The sequence below is a fragment of the Parasteatoda tepidariorum genome, chromosome 6 (genome assembly GCF_982258835.1).
Source record: "Parasteatoda tepidariorum strain Cologne lab strain chromosome 6, Ptep-v5.0, whole genome shotgun sequence".
NCBI lineage: Eukaryota > Metazoa > Arthropoda > Arachnida > Araneae > Theridiidae > Parasteatoda > Parasteatoda tepidariorum.
Window position 1 is genome coordinate 13,902,938 of NC_141760.1, and position 20,497 is coordinate 13,923,434.

Here is a 20,497-nt window from a genome sequence, read left to right on the forward strand (position 1 = left end):
TATTGGAATGACGAAAGCAATGTTGACTTCATTTTAATTTGTAATGAATTGAAGACAGAAAAAATTATTTTACCGTAATATACACATCTGTAACAGCAAGTGATCATGAAATTGTAAGTTATGTTGTTGGTAATGGAAAGGTAAAAATTATTCAGAAATTGTTCTTCAAATGCTTGGCGTGTTCTGCTTCAATGTTTGGCATGTTCTGGTTAGTTTTTTCAAGTTCTTCAGCAAGGGAGTTCAAGTTCTTCCTTAGGGAAATTTTGATTTTTATTTGCTGCTAAGAAAATGGCGTCCGTCATAGCCGATGACTTTGATGGAACTAAATGAAAACGTGATAAATTAATGTCTGATATTTACAGGCTCTCGATAGAGGGCGTACTCGAGCGTTGCGATCGCGAATTCTTTAACAAGTAATGCAAAAATAGAATGGTCAAGAAATAAATATAATAGAACAAAAAATAAATTTGTTTCAAGTAAGAAAACGATAAAAAAATTTATTAATCATCAGCACAAATGACACTATTTCAAGTAATTTGGTTGATTCTTTATTGTTGTTTTCCGAATTATATAGATACAGAAATATATACTGTTCTATAACAAAGAAGAATTCTATAACTATTGCAGTTCTTGACGTTCTGAATTCACATTTCTTTATTGGAATGACGAAAGCAATGTTGACTTCATTTTAATTTGTAATGAATTGAAGACAGAAAAAATTATTTTACCGTAATATACACATCTGTAACAGCAAGTGATCATGAAATTGTAAGTTATGTTGTTGGTAATGGAAAGGTAAAAATTATTCAGAAATTGTTCTTCAAATGCTTGGCGTGTTCTGCTTCAATGTTTGGCATGTTCTGGTTAGTTTTTTCAAGTTCTTCAGCAAGGGAGTTCAAGTTCTTCCTTAGGGAAATTTTGATTTTTATTTGCTGCTAAGAAAATGGCGTCCGTCATAGCCGATGACTTTGATGGAACTAAATGAAAACGTGATAAATTAATGTCTGATATTTACAGGCTCTCGATAGAGGGCGTACTCGAGCGTTGCGATCGCGAATTCTTTAACAAGTAATGCAAAAATAGAATGGTCAAGAAATAAATATAATAGAACAAAAAATAAATTTGTTTCAAGTAAGAAAACGATAAAAAAATTTATTAATCATCAGCACAAATGACACTATTTCAAGTAATTTGGTTGATTCTTTATTGTTGTTTTCCGAATTATATAGATACAGAAATATATACTGTTCTATAACAAAGAAGAATTCTATAACTATTGCAGTTCTTGACGTTCTGAATTCACATTTCTTTATTGGAATGACGAAAGCAATGTTGACTTCATTTTAATTTGTAATGAATTGAAGACAGAAAAAATTATTTTACCGTAATATACACATCTGTAACAGCAAGTGATCATGAAATTGTAAGTTATGTTGTTGGTAATGGAAAGGTAAAAATTATTCAGAAATTGTTCTTCAAATGCTTGGCGTGTTCTGCTTCAATGTTTGGCATGTTCTGGTTAGTTTTTTCAAGTTCTTCAGCAAGGGAGTTCAAGTTCTTCCTTAGGGAAATTTTGATTTTTATTTGCTGCTAAGAAAATGGCGTCCGTCATAGCCGATGACTTTGATGGAACTAAATGAAAACGTGATAAATTAATGTCTGATATTTACAGGCTCTCGATAGAGGGCGTACTCGAGCGTTGCGATCGCGAATTCTTTAACAAGTAATGCAAAAATAGAATGGTCAAGAAATAAATATAATAGAACAAAAAATAAATTTGTTTCAAGTAAGAAAACGATAAAAAAATTTATTAATCATCAGCACAAATGACACTATTTCAAGTAATTTGGTTGATTCTTTATTGTTGTTTTCCGAATTATATAGATACAGAAATATATACTGTTCTATAACAAAGAAGAATTCTATAACTATTGCAGTTCTTGACGTTCTGAATTCACATTTCTTTATTGGAATGACGAAAGCAATGTTGACTTCATTTTAATTTGTAATGAATTGAAGACAGAAAAAATTATTTTACCGTAATATACACATCTGTAACAGCAAGTGATCATGAAATTGTAAGTTATGTTGTTGGTAATGGAAAGGTAAAAATTATTCAGAAATTGTTCTTCAAATGCTTGGCGTGTTCTGCTTCAATGTTTGGCATGTTCTGGTTAGTTTTTTCAAGTTCTTCAGCAAGGGAGTTCAAGTTCTTCCTTAGGGAAATTTTGATTTTTATTTGCTGCTAAGAAAATGGCGTCCGTCATAGCCGATGACTTTGATGGAACTAAATGAAAACGTGATAAATTAATGTCTGATATTTACAGGCTCTCGATAGAGGGCGTACTCGAGCGTTGCGATCGCGAATTCTTTAACAAGTAATGCAAAAATAGAATGGTCAAGAAATAAATATAATAGAACAAAAAATAAATTTGTTTCAAGTAAGAAAACGATAAAAAAATTTATTAATCATCAGCACAAATGACACTATTTCAAGTAATTTGGTTGATTCTTTATTGTTGTTTTCCGAATTATATAGATACAGAAATATATACTGTTCTATAACAAAGAAGAATTCTATAACTATTGCAGTTCTTGACGTTCTGAATTCACATTTCTTTATTGGAATGACGAAAGCAATGTTGACTTCATTTTAATTTGTAATGAATTGAAGACAGAAAAAATTATTTTACCGTAATATACACATCTGTAACAGCAAGTGATCATGAAATTGTAAGTTATGTTGTTGGTAATGGAAAGGTAAAAATTATTCAGAAATTGTTCTTCAAATGCTTGGCGTGTTCTGCTTCAATGTTTGGCATGTTCTGGTTAGTTTTTTCAAGTTCTTCAGCAAGGGAGTTCAAGTTCTTCCTTAGGGAAATTTTGATTTTTATTTGCTGCTAAGAAAATGGCGTCCGTCATAGCCGATGACTTTGATGGAACTAAATGAAAACGTGATAAATTAATGTCTGATATTTACAGGCTCTCGATAGAGGGCGTACTCGAGCGTTGCGATCGCGAATTCTTTAACAAGTAATGCAAAAATAGAATGGTCAAGAAATAAATATCATAGAACAAAAAATAAATTTGTTATCACTAATATATTTTTCTCAAAGATTCCGAAAGAGGAGAGCGTCTGCTTCTGGTTGCTAATGACAACCAGAACGCACGATTCCAAACCGTAATGTTTCCAATCCTTAAGACGGGGAATATGCAACTTTTTCCCTCTTTCTCGGGAATACGTGATTCTAAGCAATGACGTCAGAATAAAATTGTGCGCGCGCAACATGCCATGTACTGTCTTGTGACGCTGTGCTGTGGCGGGAATCTGCAAAGCTTTACAACCATTATTGTTTGTTATTTTCCGTTGAAACTGGAGAACGCGAAACTGTGAATTAATAATGCAGTGAAGTAAGTAATTTATCATTTTCATTAAACTTTTGTTTGTGATTACAACTAATAAATTTCTGATATATTTTCTGTTTTAATTAATTGTTTTGCTTTGACTGTTTATCTAATACCCCATATATATCGCTATAGTGTGTGTGCCATTAGTTTTTCCCTGCATTCATTGCTTAAATGTTACACGTGTCTGTAATGCAGTATTCAAAGGTTTGAATAATGCTGTGCTGTTACGTTTTTCTGTTATGTCCCCAAAACGTAAAGTTTTAAATTGCAATATGTAAATTTTTAGATAGCTTAATTTTGTTGTGCACATCCATGTGCAAATTGTTAAATTTAAGTTTATATGCTTTAGAAAAGAGATAAAACTACTAACAGGAAGAGAAGTTACTGTAGATATAGCACGAATGTAGGCTACATGAATAATTATATATATTAAAATTTAAATTGCTCTTATAAATTTTGTTCACGTCATTAATTTTGATATATATGGGAGTTTTGTTATAAAAACAAAAAAATTACTTCAGCAGCAACTGATAAAACCAGTTGTTTTGGTTCAGAACTATGTTATTTAAACAGAAGACTGTTTTATTATTAATAATCAGAATAGAATGTTTATTATAATAAAATATATATATTTATAAGAGCATTATTATTATTTAGCGTGCAATAATAAGCATTAAATCCTTTTTTTTTTGTTTTGTTTACCTTTCAGATGCAGGTGGAGATGGAAGGAGCAATGGTTGGTTTTAGTCATAAGAGGTAATTAAATTATAAGTTTTTTTTCATTAATATTTAAAATGATTATTGCTTATCCCTCAAGTTATAAAATATCAGAATTTATTATTAAAAGGTTGTCATTCAGATATTTTTTTTACTTAGATAGTTTTCATTTAGTTTAAATTAACACGCCTAATGATTTCTTTAAAGTAAAATTTTTTTATGATATATAATATAATATTTAATCATAAATTTCTGTTATAAATTTATGTTATTTTAACATCTGTCAATATCTTTGGTACCGAATGATATTTTTCACCTTTTAAGATACTTATCATTGTTTTAGTCATAATCAGGGTTGGATTTTTGATGTCAAAAAGTGGTTTTTGACATGACAAGGGTATAATACTGGTTTAAACCGTCAAAAATGTCAAAAACTAAAGTTTGCCAAAAAAATATATAAACTTCAAAACTGCCAACAGTTGCCATGCATTATATTGAAATTTAATTACACTATAGGTAATCAGCAGGTTTTAAAATATTTTTTAATTAAAATTAAGGTAAAATAACAGATTTAAAATCTCAGAAATTTATATTCAAATGCATGTGCAGAAAAATTTTGCACAAAATTTTTTTAAATACTTATATTTTGAAAAAAAAAATTTTTTTTTTTGATACTTAAGAAAATTAAAAGTTTATTACTATGCATTTTTGACATATAAGGAGCATATAACTAATATTTATAAGGGACTTACAAGTTATGTTGCAGTGTTTTCACTACAGCGCGAGAACGCGAGAATCTCGCATATTTTTTTCTTTTCTCGCATTAAAAAATGATTACCGCGAGAAATTCGCGCATTCTATAAATCAATTTCAAAATTCGCGAATTTCTCGCATTTTGGAAAAAGCTTCGAATTACGCCAATTAGAATAAAATCCATTTCACTTTTCTTCCTGGATCTTTCATTATTTTCAACATTTGCCCCGTTATCTAGATTCCCTATTTACCAGTATTGTTCAGAACTTTTTCGAGCAACAGAACACAACCTCTCCGAACCACGGAACCCCTTTCAGAACACATTTCTCTGCAACCACGTGTTTACCGCGGTAAGGTTTTTTCGTGTAAGACGTTCAAATTTTTTATGCACTAATGTAAGATGGACAAATACCTAGTAAAGGCAAAATCTTCTATGATGATGCAGCAAGAATATTCAATGCTTTAAAAAAAATAGAAGACGTTAAAAATGTATTATAATGAAAGAAATTTTTTTTTCAAGTCTATTTGTATTTTTTCAGATTTAAGAAATCTCACTTAACTTTCTGAAATCTCACCCTGTTTTTGAGAAAGGGTGAGAAATTCTCACCCATTTTTTTTCTATGATGAAAACACTGTGTTGTATAAATACAAACTTGATACAAGTGTATGAAAAAAATTTTAATGTTATACTGAATATCTTTATTATCCAGTATGTTAATTTGAATTTAAAAGTAGTTATATTTGGGAATAATGATAAATATAATTCATATTGTTTATTATATTTATTTATAATTATTACACTTATCATTTTAAAACAATTTTTACCTCTTAATTTTTTCCCCCCACTTGTATTAAGAATACAAATAATGCATATCTTGAAAGCAAGAAGTAATTATTCAACAGCTGAATATTTAGATATTCAACAAAACCATGTATATAGTATTCAGCAAAATGAAATTCACAAGTATTTGGATAAACTAAATTTTCAGCATAGTAAATGAATAGGCTGAATATACTGTAAATCGACACTAACTACTCTGTGTATTTAACAGAAAGCACTTAAATTAGTATTGTCTTATGTTAAAAAGATTATTAAGTAGATTTAAAAGAATATTAAAAAGATTTTTCTTTAAAAGATGTCTAATGTACAAAACTGCTAATGTTTATCTTTAAAAATGTCTAATTTTTAGTATAATCTATACTCAGGGGTCTGTCTAGGTTTTTCTGAGAGGTACCTATTTTGTGAAAATTTAGACATAATTTGTGAAAAATTAAAAATTATATTAAAAAATCAACACAAAAGTTTGCAAATTTTATACATTAAAATTAAGTTTCAAATATTTTTTTTCTTTTTAAATTATGAAATTAAGTTGTGCTTTAAAATTTACTATTTCTCTAATAAATATAAATCAGAAACTATACATATTCCCATAAGAATGTATAAGTAAAAATTATTTCAGTACTCTAAATTTTGTTAACAGATTATGATACAAATAAACTAGTAAAGATGATTTTGTAGTGAAGATGGAAGATAATATTATATGTATTAACATATATTAATGAAATGTGCATGCACATTGTAATTGTTTGTTCGTTATTGGAATAATTTATTTGTCTACTTTTAATTTATTAATTCTAATAAACAATTATGTATACCCAATAAAATCATTAAATTATGTAATCTGTACTTAGGAAATGTGTGTTAAAAGTTTTTTTCATATAATCAAATGCAAAAAGTATAATTAAGATACAAACTGATGTTGTTGTTTTTTTTTAATTAAAGGATATTGCAGCGAATTAATTTATTGTAAAATATAGTAGAATTATCTTGTGCTGTGAATGTTTAATATGTGCTTTTACATTCCAAGGAATGATTTGACATGCATTTAGGAATTCCCTTTATTTGTGCGTTTATCTATAATTTAAAACAGGCTTTACATTTTCTGAAGCTTCATTTCCGTAATTTTATAATGCACATAAATGGAAGACTAAAATCTGAAATATCTTTTTCAAAATCGTTCCTTATATTAATTCCTTTGTATATACATATATATATTTAGAATATTTCTGAAAAACTTTTTTTATTCCTGGGCAAGTTTTCTGTTGATTTAATTTACTTTTTATTATTGAAAAAGCCTAGATATTAAGCTAACCTTCTGACTTAAGGTTTTGTCGTAACCCCAACTATAGTTTTATCTAATACATAATTTGTAGAAAAATTTTCATCAAAAATTCAGTTGCTATGATGTTTTCAAAGTGATTTTATTTTTAAAATGTACTGTAATTTAAGTTAGTGCACGATTTTTGTTTCAGATTCTTGGAAAAAGTGTTGTGTAGAGTCTGAGATTTTCTTTGGAACTTTCTTCTATTATACAGCAGATACAAAGTTATTTTGTTCTAGGTATATATTATAGAGGGTTTTTATATCTGTCTTTTATACCATTTTGTGCTAAAAATGTTTTGCAAATGCTTTTAGAAATAAAAATTTATTTAATTGATTTCTCATTTTATTTTAATTCTTGAATAAACCCTACATTTATTTATTTATGGTATTTTACCAATTGCTGCAACTAACAATTACATTTGTATTCATAAATATGTGTAAAAAATCTGATTTTTTTTCTTGCAACCTTTTTTTCTTTCTCAATAGTTTTTTAAGTTAAACTGAATTTAGTAAACATTCAAATAAGCATATAAGAAATGAAATAGAATCTTGACATTTCTCAAATATTTAATTAATGAATTGAGTTAACATTGAAATAAACTTATAAAAAATAAATTAACACATGTTAAAATAAACAATAAAATAAAAAACATTAATAAAATAAATGATTAAAAAAGTAAAATAATTTCTTAAATATTTCAGCACAAGGACTGCAAGAATGGGAACTTTAATGCTCCCTCATTTAATAAGTACATGAACAGAGATAAACAAATTGTTTAGGTTTGATATTCAAAATGGAAAGGTTTAATTTTCATATATATTAATGTAGGCATATGGATATTACAGCTTAACCTAGTCTGGAGTAATTTAGTTAAAAAACTTTTTCTCTTAATTATACGCATGAGATAATACAGCTGTATTACAATAAATAAAAATGATAGGTTTGGTTGCGCAAAATTAATAATCTTACACTATTAACACTGAAGATTTGTGATTGAAACTAGTAAATCTCAGTACATATACGCTATTTTCAAATAGTGATAAGATAACATCGATAAAGATTTATGTCAGAGATTTCTTAAGTGTGAAAATTATTGTTTTAGGAAGTAATTAGTAGTTTAATTAGGTTTAGTAATTTAAAATAAAATTGCTTATGAATATCTTTTTTAACTTGTAATTGATTCTTATGTTTTTAAAGGCGTCTCAAGAATGTCATTCAGTTAGGGAATGTGGAAATAAACATTTTTTGCTTATGAAGTTTATTCCTGTGAATACATTAAAATATTTTCTTAAACTATTACCATGATGGGAAATAAAAAACAGTGCGTTTTAAAAAAATTATCTGTATAAAGTAATCGACGTCAAAAGAGTGGAACCTTGCATTAAGTGTTGAATAGCATTAGTTGTGTTGAATAGCTGTTAGTGCTGATGGTCTGAAATTAAGACTTATGCAATGAAAGCAACAGTACATGAAAATAAAGGTTTCAAAAAGGATAAATACAAGATCTATACTCAATCGAAACATTTTTTATTTATAATATTTACTTTTAACAAACGTTAGTTATTTTCATTAAACACAAAAAAAAATTTTTTATTGCATCCAATTTACATTTTTAAGTCTTAGAAAGCTTTTCATGTTTTTGCATAATTGATAAAAGAGGAAAAGAATATAAAAATTATGGAATGCTATTATGGATTGTTTAAAAAAAAAAAAAACAGATTTGTAGAGTTCGAAAAAAAAAAAAAAAACGCTGTGGAAAACTGAGTTTCTATTCGGTAAGGCAGGATAAAGTTTGTTCATCTAAACTTTCTTACATTTTATATATTTTTCCACCAGAAATCAAAAATTAACACTTGTTATTTTGTAGATCACCAGGGACCAAAAAATGTAAGGATAGGGTCATGGAGGAAAAAAATAGCACAAATAAAATATGTTTAATAATAAAGTCAAGTTATATTTTTAATCAAAAATTGTTGCAGAATTTCTAACTTACAAAGTTTAAAATTTATTAAAAAGGACTTGCCGATCTTAGACAGTGAAATTTACATTATGAGCTATAAATTAAAACAAATTCATTAAATAGAATAAAAACTACAATTCTTGAAAGTAACCTTAAATTGAACAATTCCAGTGAACTAAATATTTATAATCCCTCAAGAAAAAGCTGCCAAAATGCCCATTAAAAATTATTTAATTTTATTCTTATATTAAAGAACATAATGCTAGAAAGCTTTCAGTTACATTTCAAAAACAGGTATTAACTTTGTTATGTATAGCAAAAAAAATCTAAAAAAAGCACCCTAATTTTTTAACTAAATAATTTTTATTTCAAAAGCACTAAAACAATATTCAATACCCACTGTGGATTATGAAACTATTATAAAGCATGTAATACTATAATTATAAAAAAAGATAATTGCTAAACAATGTAAATATACTTTTTCATAAAATATTCTGAACCATAAAATGCAGTTAAAATAAATATTGAAAACTAGATGAAAACAGAATTTTGGAAATACAATTTTAATAATATTACTGAAGAAAAAATCTTATATCCTCATAAAGAACAGAAAATAAAAATTAACAAATTTATTCAATACTTGAAACAGAATAAATTTGAATTTGTAAATGAAGTTTAAATAATGCTACTGTCGACTATAACAATTAATTATGTAAATAATAACAATTTAATAAATTATTATATATTTTAGTAATTGCAATTATTATCAATGGGGACTGATTTCAAAGCACATCTGAGATCTCTTATTTTATAAACAATATAATAAACTTAAACATTTTGTAATATGCACAGGTGAAATAACTTTACTTAAACCTCAAAGCTTTGAAGAAATAATAATCAATAACTTATTGAATTGAAATCAATAATTAAAAATAGTACAATTAAAACAATAACTTTATGAATCAAGGGTATTAAGAAAACTTGAATTTTTTTCTGGTCTCATACTCGGATCAAACATAGAACACTTGAATAATGCATACAGACCAAAAAAAAAAAAAATTATCTACACCTAGGGAAATAAGAAACTAGCAGTAATTAACTTGATCTGCCAAATATAATTGTAAAAATTTTTTATCCCTATAGCATTTTTCCCCTTCGACTAATAATTAATATATTATATGCCTTTTAGTAAGCTGACTGATAGGCATAGTAGAAAAATCAAATGGATATTTTTTGGATTTGGATGATTTGTAAAAATTATACAAGATAAAAAAATGAGGTAAACATTTGCTATATACAGTTAAAATCAAATTAAGTGAATTTCAATGCATTAAAGCATGTCAAAACAAATTAATCCTATTTGTTTTTAAAAAAACATATGTACCAGATAAAACGAGGAAAAAATTTTGCTATGTAGAATATCAAATTATGTGAATTTCAAGCAACTAAGAAAAAGAATTCAAATCAATAGCGCAGCATGTCAAATAAACGAATAAAATCCATGATCATTTGTTTTTAAAATAATATAAAACTGAATACAATCAAGCACAGGCATGCATACAAAACAAATTCACTTGAACCTGCAATGTGCTGGGCAACTGGCTCGTTGTTGTATGCAACTAAATTCAACAAGTGTTCAATATGTCTTTACTGTTCATCTAATTTTTTAAATATTTGCATAAATTTTACAGCAATTTCGAATGAGCATTGTTAAAATAGTCAATGATTTTCACAGACAAAGAAATTAGTTTAAGTTACTACTATATGTGACCAAGGGCGCCGGCAGAATAGTATAAAAGGGGGTGCAACCGTCTAACAAACTACCACCCCCCATTTTTTTTAATATTCTATTATTACGTTTTTTTGTTATTGCATATACTTTCGTGTATTAATTTTTTTCAAGATTCAGGTATAGGACAAAATAATAGCAACACGTGTGAAAAAATGAAAATATTTTATTAATAAGGAGTTGGGCCACTTTGGCCTGAATGACAGCTTGCATTCGACGTGAGATTGACAAATAAAGGTCTTGAACAAAGTTCATTGGAATTTGCAGCCATTCCTCTTGCAGGGCTGTCTCGAGTTCAGAGAGTGTGCGTGAGGAGGAAACCGAGCACGGACTTTTTTCTCCAAAAAACCCCACAAAGGCTCAATGATATTGAGATCAGGGGACTGAGGACACCACGTTAGATGGTCCACTTCATAATTACGCTCATTTAGCCATGTTTGAACACAGTGAGACGTGTGAACAGGGGCGTTGTCATCTTGGAACACAGGACGTTCTCCCGGAAAGAGAGTATGAAGCATAGGATGAAGATGATCTGCAAGACTGCTTTGGTAATGGTCTCCTTTGACCACCCCCTTAAGAAAACGAGAGGCCCCACCACGGGCAGATATAGCGCCCCACACCATCACTGAACCACCTCCATGTTTCACGGTTGGAACCAGGCAGTCAACATGAAATGCTTCTGCCGGCGTTCGTCACACGAACACACATCAGGTGGTTTGGAATAGTGCAAAAGAGGATTCATCAGATCAGATGACTTGTTCCCATTGCAGTTGTGTCCATTTTAGGTGGTCTTGGCACCACTGTAGCTCTTCAAAGCATTCCGCGCTGAAACTAACGGTTTAGGAATACTCTGCCATGAATGTTAGCAGCATGCAACTCCCGTTGAATAATTTTCATGGATACAGGGTTCTGAAGGTGGGTATTCATCTCGAATGTTATCACCGGCAGTGTAGTCTTGATTTTTCGAGTGACTATCCTCTTCAACACCCGTCTATCACAGTCTGACAACTTCGACTTCCTGCCTCTGTTGTGCCTCGCCGAAGACACCTTACCCAACTTTGTGTACGCCGACAGAGTCCTTGATTCAGTGGTCCTTGAAACACCTACAAGGACAAGGTTCGCTGTTCTGAACACGGACGCTTCAGCCAGGCGAGCTCCGATTATCATGCCTCTTTTACGGTCAGAGAGGTCGGACATAATCTCGTTTTGCTAGAAATAGATTTTTCTCTTGCAAATCTCGCACTGCCAAATGCTAGACAGATACCTTGTCTTTCCTCACCACTAGGTGTCACATTCTTGCGACACGTGCCCGCCGCTTATTGGACGGTCGAGAACGACTCCATTCTTTCACAGATGTTCCTATTATTTTGTCCTATACCTGTACATTTCTTCATTGTTAACAAGATATTTTAAAAAAATTATGAATTTACGTGATCCGAAATGTGGAGGAATAGAGAAAATTCTTATGAATCCCTCAAATACATCGATTTAGATATTGAGGCCCCACACCGTTTTATCCAGCTGTAGCAGAGGCAATCAAAATTGGCCTAACTCTTTAAGCTACTACGTGCACTATTGAACATACTTTTAGTACAATGCGACGCACGAAAACATGGAATCGGTACTACAATGTCTCACGACAGATTAAATAGTTTGCGCTTGCTCAGTGTGCATAAGAAAAGAATCAAAGATGACTCAGAATTCATTGAAAATGTTATAAAATGATTTGGACAGCTAACAAGACGATTACAATTCTTGTTTGATTAAACAATTTTTAATTGTTATGAATCAATAATTGCTTGACTATTTGCTTTTGAATAAAAATATTTTTAATAAAATTTTTTTATACTCTTTATTAGTTTAAAAAAAGCCAGGGGGGTGCAAGTGCACCCCCTTGCACCCCGCTGCCGGCGCCCTTGTATGTGACCACTATTTTAACACAAAATTGATTAAGACATCAATGCATTTTTTTATTTTTTATAAAATATGATTAAATATAATATTTCACAAAATTTTAATGCATAATACTAAAATATTTTAAGCATGGAGATTATTTTACAAAAAAATGTAATTTATCAAAGACATTTTCATGAATACAGGTTTTATATATATATATATATATATATATATATTTTAATCAATTGTTTGAAAAATATAAAGGTAACAGAAATTTCAAAATATTAAGAAATGAAAATCCTTAAGTACAATAAATTACAGTCTATTATCACAGCTCTTTTTTTCAAAAAGAAAAGAAAGACTTAAGATGTCCATAAATAATGTAGAGCATTGTAAAATATTATGAAACCTATGATAAATGATAGTTAGTAGCAGCCGCTGGTCTAGGGAGGTTACTTGGAAGATCAGTTAAAACCTTGCTTGATGATCTATTACTAGCCTTTGTCATTGTCTTAATTGCACTGGTGATTTCACTGAAGATGCCATGTGATATTTAGTTCAGCTTAGCCACTGTCCATAATTTAGATATCAAAATTAGTTTCTGGATAAGAATTCTCTTTACAGTAGAAAAATCATCTCATTCATCAAATAGAAAGCTGTCTGCATAAATGTAGCTGAAAATTTAAAAAAAAGAAAGTGAGGCCATAAGCATTCAATGGAAGGGGTATCTGTTTAACGAATAAATGTACTCAAACTTTATTTACTAGAAATTCTATGTTTAATTAGGTAGGTACTTACTATAAGGAACCGATTTAGGATAAATCACGATTTTTAAACAATTTTAATAACATTTGATAACATTAAAATTTAAATATTTTTGACACTAAGGAAACTGAAGAATATTTTGTTAGAAACAATTTTTAAAAAGGATTATATTGTTAATTATCAATCTTTGGAGTCAGAAAACCACTATTACCACAATCTTTCTATTATGCTTCCCATTATCCACATTTAATTAAACACCACAAATAATTACTACTGTTAATTATTTGTGTTATAATTGTTACTTATTTATTGCACCTAAAATACATAAGTACCATAATTCCTTCTGTAGCAACAAAACAAAAAATAATAGTAACAACAAATATTAAATTATCTATTTCTATACATTGTGAAATTGAAAGGTGTTTTAAAACTAAGATGTGCCTGATGTAAGATGTTATATATTTTGTCACTAGAAATGTATTGTTTATTAAAAATTTTTCTCCATGCAACTAAAATTAAATTAATAGATACAATTGTTTATATTATTAACTGATTAGAAAAAATAATGCCGAAAACTAAAGTCATGCACGATATTTTGTTAAGAAGAGATTAATAATTAATAGGTACTTTATTTACGTCGCATTAGAGCTGCTCAATGACATGAATTATGCATATGACTGTTAATGGAAGGATACTTAATAACAGTACAATTCAAATTCAATAAAAATTTATAAAGTAATATAAATAAAAAATTCTATAACTTAATATAATATTCGTAACGGAGCCAAAGCTATAACTACTAAGAACATATATTTTTAATAATTCAACATACCTATCATAACTGTTTATTTACATATTGAACGTAATTTCACTTAGTATCTATCTGTGAAAGGTTTTTAAAGGAAAAACTAACAAAAGTAAAAGCGTTAAAACTTCACAGTTTGGCGCGAAAAGAACCATCAGTACTCTTAAGAAAATTAGACTTACCTAGCATCACTCACGAACTCTTTATTAAATTAATGTGTCGATACTCCAACCAAGGAAATTAGCAGATTCTCTTCTTTTGTTTAAGGCGGTCCTAAAGTGGATTCTAGCCTCAAACTTGAAAACTAGATGGCGCTGAAAATCACACCCCGCCTCAGGCTAAGATCTAGTTTAGCCTTTCCCAAAAAGATTCTAACTCATAGTTGATTGGCTACCTCAAAAAGAGCTATTCTACCTTTTAACAGTTTCTAGATGCAAATAAATCAATGTATCGCAATGATGTATATTGATGTAAATATGTAAAGAACGACTTCTAGTATCGTAAAACAAATAATCTTAGATTAATAAATGAAATGAATTTAACTGGAGAATTTAATTTACACTTAAGTTTAAAATGATTTTTAATAAAATATGAGCTGAAACACCATAAATTATTAGTAATTATTTATTCATGTTTGCATGAACCAGTTTGTTATTCTAAAACATTATCCTAAAACAACAATTTTTTATGCTTTATTCGACAACAAATATTCAGTTTGAAAAATGCGAGGAAGTTATCTAATATTTGCAATTTTATGTGCTTAAGAAATTAAATACATTGGAAATATGTTTATCTCCTTTGAAATAACTTCAATGTTTTTCATAAGTGAACATTCACACTTGAATATATGTTTAAATTGATTGCTGACATTGTCTGGGCATGAATATATGGTCAAATTGATATCTCTTATTCATAATGACTAGTATAAATACATAACTCTTGTTTATGCTCAGCTGCAGCCACAGGGATCTTTTAACTTTAGAACAAACGTTTCTATTCTATAAAGTAATTGTTAAAAATAATTGCGGAATTTCTACAAACTACTGTTTGTTTTTTTTGCACTACTCTTTTTTTTTTTCTTTTGAAGAAACACATTATGCTACAAAGTACACAAAAAGTAGCAATTATTGTACATAGTTTCACTACTTGTAGTACATTACTTCAGATCTCTGTTTTTTCCCTATAAAAATTAGGTAAATATTGTTAACCCATGTTTATTGACAGGTAGTGGTTTGTTATTTATAACTGATTGGAATATATGATTTCTATATTGTAGATATGATTTCTTTCTACGTATCATTTATTGAATAAATAACTACTCAATTTATTGGTAATATTATTTAATATTTTTGCATGTCCTTATCAGTCTTTCATGAAAAGAAAATTTTTTGATACTTCGTTTTTTTAAAAAAAATTCTGCTTATTAAAGCTTTTCTGCTATTTGAGTGTTTTTGTGTATATTGTGCAGCTGCAATAAAGTTATAGTGTCCAATGATACATACAAGGAGATGTTCACAAAAGTGGAATAAACAATAAGACTTTGTTCTGAAGATGGTAAAAACCATAAGAAAATGATTTATTTTACAAAACAACAAAAACTATGGGAAATCTTACGTTTTTATAGAGTGAAAAAACTATACGAAAACATGGTTTTTCCTAGGACCGTAAAAACTTCATATGGTCAATACTGCTCTGAACCATGCATCTGCACAGAATCTTGCTCTCCCTACAACAATGCACAATAAATAAAATTGCATCTTGCAAATAAAAGTTGACGAAAAAAGAGCTTTATGCTAATATATTTTTCTTAATGTTTGTGTTAGGGCACCACATAATGAATAAAATATGCTGATTATTTTAGTCTTTGGTAATTATAAAATAAATTTCTTTAAAATAGATTGTGTAGATAATTGCTTATATTTTCTTTCTTTTTAATGAAAAAAACTATCTTATGAACCAAATGATGCAATGCAATAAATTTTTATTTATTTTTTGAACATTTGTTATAAACTTTAAAAGTATTTGTACTCATGTTAAGTAAAGGAATATATTAAGTACAGAGTGTCTTTTAAATGTACAGAGAGTTCTTTTAAGCGGTTTTAGTTCTACTACTTTTAAGCATTGTTCGACAACAAATTTATGGCTTAAGGACCAAATGTATGTCATTTGAGAAATAATTACCCTTTAATTTTTCAGGCAATTACACATATTTTTATATTTTTTAATCAAACTTCCTTGTTACAGATTTAATAAATAATATAAGTTTTTCACCTAAGTAACCTAATAGAATATAATTAAATTTAAGAATATAATAAAAAGTAGCCTTACAAAATGTTATTAAATGTAAAAAAATCTATTAGGTGCTTTTGTAATAAATATGTAAAACACAAGTTTGTTCATTTAATGGTTGAAATGAATAATTTAATGTTATTTTTTGTAATTGTATATATGCTCTAATACCTTAATAGATTATTTTTGAAAAATCGCTTGCATGCATAAATAACAAATGATGCATTTTTTAAACTAAGCTATATAACATTAAATTTACATAAAAAATTATGTTTCATGCCGTAACCACTCTCCTTTCCTAAGATATATGGGTTATTTAAATAAAATTTTAAAGCCATAGTCATATCGACAAAATTTCATAAGATTCATCTTTATTTTGATGAAGAAAAAAAAAATTCTAAAACAAAATTTAATTACACAATAAATTAGGATTACATTACACATATCTGTAAAAAGTAATTTTTAAGATATGGAAGAAAAAAAAGAATCATATTTTTCAGTTAGTTGGCTATCTGTTGATCACAAAAGTACACAAGTATTACAAGTGGTGAACTTCAACATCTTTTTTTCCTGTGGTTTTTTATAAAAGAGTTTCATATTTTAATCTAAAATAATCACCCTTTCAAAAAAAGAAGAAAAAAAATGAAAAATACATAAGTTAACAATCGAACTCTATATGAGTTTCAAAAAGGAAAATTTTTAAAATTTATTCAAATAATAGAAAGTAAGAGGACACTGTCTCAAAAAATCATTAAGTTTTTCAACCCTTAAAATCAGTTAGGTTAATAAAACTAATATTTTCCAGTCGGTGTCATTAACAAATCAACGAGGCTGTTTTAGAGATTTCAAGTAATCAAACTGTTTTAAAAGGAAAAAAATCTGATTTTTCTTAAATAAAAAATATTTTCCTCGTTTAATCATAAAAAACCATTCTAATTTCATACTATTTTATTTTCATGTGGACATAAAAGTAGAATAAATGCCTATTTTTGACCCTCGTAAGATAAGAAACTTAATTCCCACATATATTATTAGAAATGCGAGGAACGTTCTTTGATGAAGTTTATCATCAGTATGGTTGAGGGATTTTCGGTGGAGATCAAAGTTATTTACGAAAGTGGTACGCCCTGTTTTTTTGTGTACCAAAAATTGAATTATTTCCTTGGGTTTAAAAAAAAAAACTTTTTTAAAGAATATTTTATTTCTTTCTTTTTCAGTTTTGTATCTGATAGGTCGTTCATGAAGGAAATAGGTTATATTTCAATTAACAACAGAATGTAGATAAATTGTGCTCGAGGCATTTTGAAATAATTATACAATATGGGCATTTTAGCTTGTCTTAAATGTGTGGTCTTAAATTTCGATTTACCATAAATATCAACTGAGAGAAGGATTCTGATTGTAACGGTCAGAAAACGAAGAATACTTTTATTATCATCTAATAAAATTTCTGAACTCTAGCTACAGGGAAAGTGATAGGAATTCCGATTGCGAGAAGCCATATATAAGTCTTTTGACAGATAAAATATGCAAAAGCGTACACGTTATCAGTTCTTTAAAAAAGTTCTTCTTTACAGGTTTTTGGTTTTTCTTAAAATTGATACACTGATTTGTAATCAAAAAATTAAATTGATTTATAGTTGTACTTTTAAACCTAGTGTGCACATAAGTTGAATAGAAATTATGTTTTTTTTTTAATTTTTAATGCGTAATTGTACCCTTAAATTTTCAATTTAAAAACTGACACCGAATTAAGTGCATATCAGTTTCTACAAAAATAAAAGAAATGAAAAGTTATGTTTCTCATTTATTAATTTTATAAACTATGTAGTACAAGTAGTCAAAAAAAAAAAAAAATGAAAGAAAAAAATTTATTCTTTTAGACGTTAGTCACTCACTTCGAACAAACCACTTTCGTAATATATTTCTATTAACGGCGAACATTTATTCCACAATTTTTAAAAACGATTCGCCCCACATTTTTTATTTTAGATCTGATTAAATATATTTTCCCATTTTTAGCCTACTTGTTTTTAAGATATTTACTTTATTTTTCAAGTTGTAAATTATTTATTTAAAATTTTTAAGTTATTTTTTTGGATTCTCTTATAGAAATTTTATAACTCATTAGTTTGATTGAAAAGTTGTTCAAAACCTAACACAGTTCTGATTATTACTAAATATATAGAAAACATAGATTAATTAGGCTAAGGTTGGAAGTAGAAATGTAATCGCTTCGGCTAGAGCTCCTAAAACTTAAAAGAACTTAAAGAAATTATAATTTTTTTCTGAATAATTTAAAGGAATCGCGTCAACCACTTATATATTTGTTATTTAATCATCTAATTGTGAGCCAATGGACGCTATTAACACACTCTATTACAACTTGTCAAATAAATCATACGTTACATTCAAATTAAACAAAAATAGGATAATTCGTTTCAAATTAAATTTATTGTGCAAATGGGTTGAAAGAATAATTTCTAGTTTCAGGGAATAGGGACATAATTACACATCGTCTATGAATGGAATTTACACTTCTCCCTCAGTGTTATTGTTCAAAAACAGGTTTTTTTACAGGCATTCCACCCCACTTCTTCTGACCTCGAGGATGCTACTTACCAAGAAATTTACCTCAAGCAAAGCTCATATTCTTTTCGTTCCTGTGTTGAACATAAAGCTACCTAAAAGTACCTAGAACTTAGATTATTCGCGTGAAAGTTTTCAATAAATCAACGATTCTTTCTTTATACAATTTTTTTCCAATAAAACTTTAATAGAAAATATAATAATTTTTGTAAAAACAATTAGATAAACTATCTTAATAATTGAGTGTTAGGGTTTTAATAAGTCAAGTACAAAATTTTTTGCAAAGCCTTATAATTTAGAACTTCTAATATTTTTCAAATCGATATATAACTTAAAGTTTCTGTGTCTTTTAGTTCCAATGCTAATCGGTGGCGTAACTAACTAGTGGAGAACAAGATAGGACTCCTATCCCTGAGCACCAATATCTTGAAAATGATTAAAATTAAATTATAGACTAAAATGCTCTTTTTTAAAAGTTTAATTTGCTAATTATAAGCCTCATAACTTCTTCAAATTTCTATTTTCTTTACCAAAAAATTGAACAAGATGTTTATTATTATTGATGTTTATTTTGCATGAAGAGCATTTTCTATTATTATTTTTTTACAAATTGGTAATATATTCAATGGAAAATGTCTTTAGGAAAACCGCATATCGTTCAATAAAAAATATCAAAGTATTATAAGAACTACATCAGTATAATATACACTGTTAAATTTTAAACTAAATCGAATTAAAATTGATAAAGTTACTTAAGAATCACTGTGTAAAGCTGCAACATTTTATTCAAAGAAAAATTTAAAAAATAATTACAATTGCGTTTTAACCATAAGTAGAGCAAAAACTTAATTTGGCCTTGGATGCCCAGTTAGTAAAAGTTCATACGCTGGTATTTTATTAATTTCACAAAATCATATGACTCATTGAAACTAGCTTGCGTACAGCCGAGAAAATCTTTTATTATGTATTTAGATTTTTCGGAATAAAAGATACAAAATCAAATTTTGCTCAAGCCGTAATTTCTACATGAAGTAAAGATAATAAATAAAATTTTATTTCATTCACGCTAAAAATGCATTTAAATTTTTGACGTGGCATTATTTTATTATAAATTTTAATAATGCTATTTGCTGCTGTAAAAATTACAATCCAAATATTTATATATATATCTGTGTGTACACACTATTTTTAAAAGTTAAATTAAAGCAAATTTAACAAAAATGAATTTATAAACTGCCAAATTAAACGGTTTTTGCAAATAATCTGTAATGGAAATTAATTTTTCATGTAACGCTTTAGAGCAGGGTTTCTTAACCTGTGGTTCATGGACCCCTTAGGGGTCCATGCGTCATACTTTGGGG

The 20,497-nt window shown here is 28.1% G+C and overlaps 1 protein-coding gene and 1 long non-coding RNA gene across 2 annotated transcripts in view; both read left to right on the plus strand.

Annotated features, from left to right (window-relative positions):
- LOC122273883 (uncharacterized) overlaps positions 1–20,497 on the plus strand; it is an 87,071-nt gene that overhangs the window by 54,048 nt on the left and 12,526 nt on the right. The gene's annotated exons all lie outside the window — the stretch shown is intronic.
- Positions 3,270–7,376, plus strand: LOC147807570 (uncharacterized). Its single transcript, XR_015434530.1, has 3 exons — positions 3,270–3,411; positions 4,118–4,164; positions 7,192–7,376. It is a non-coding gene; the product is annotated as an uncharacterized LOC147807570 (long non-coding RNA).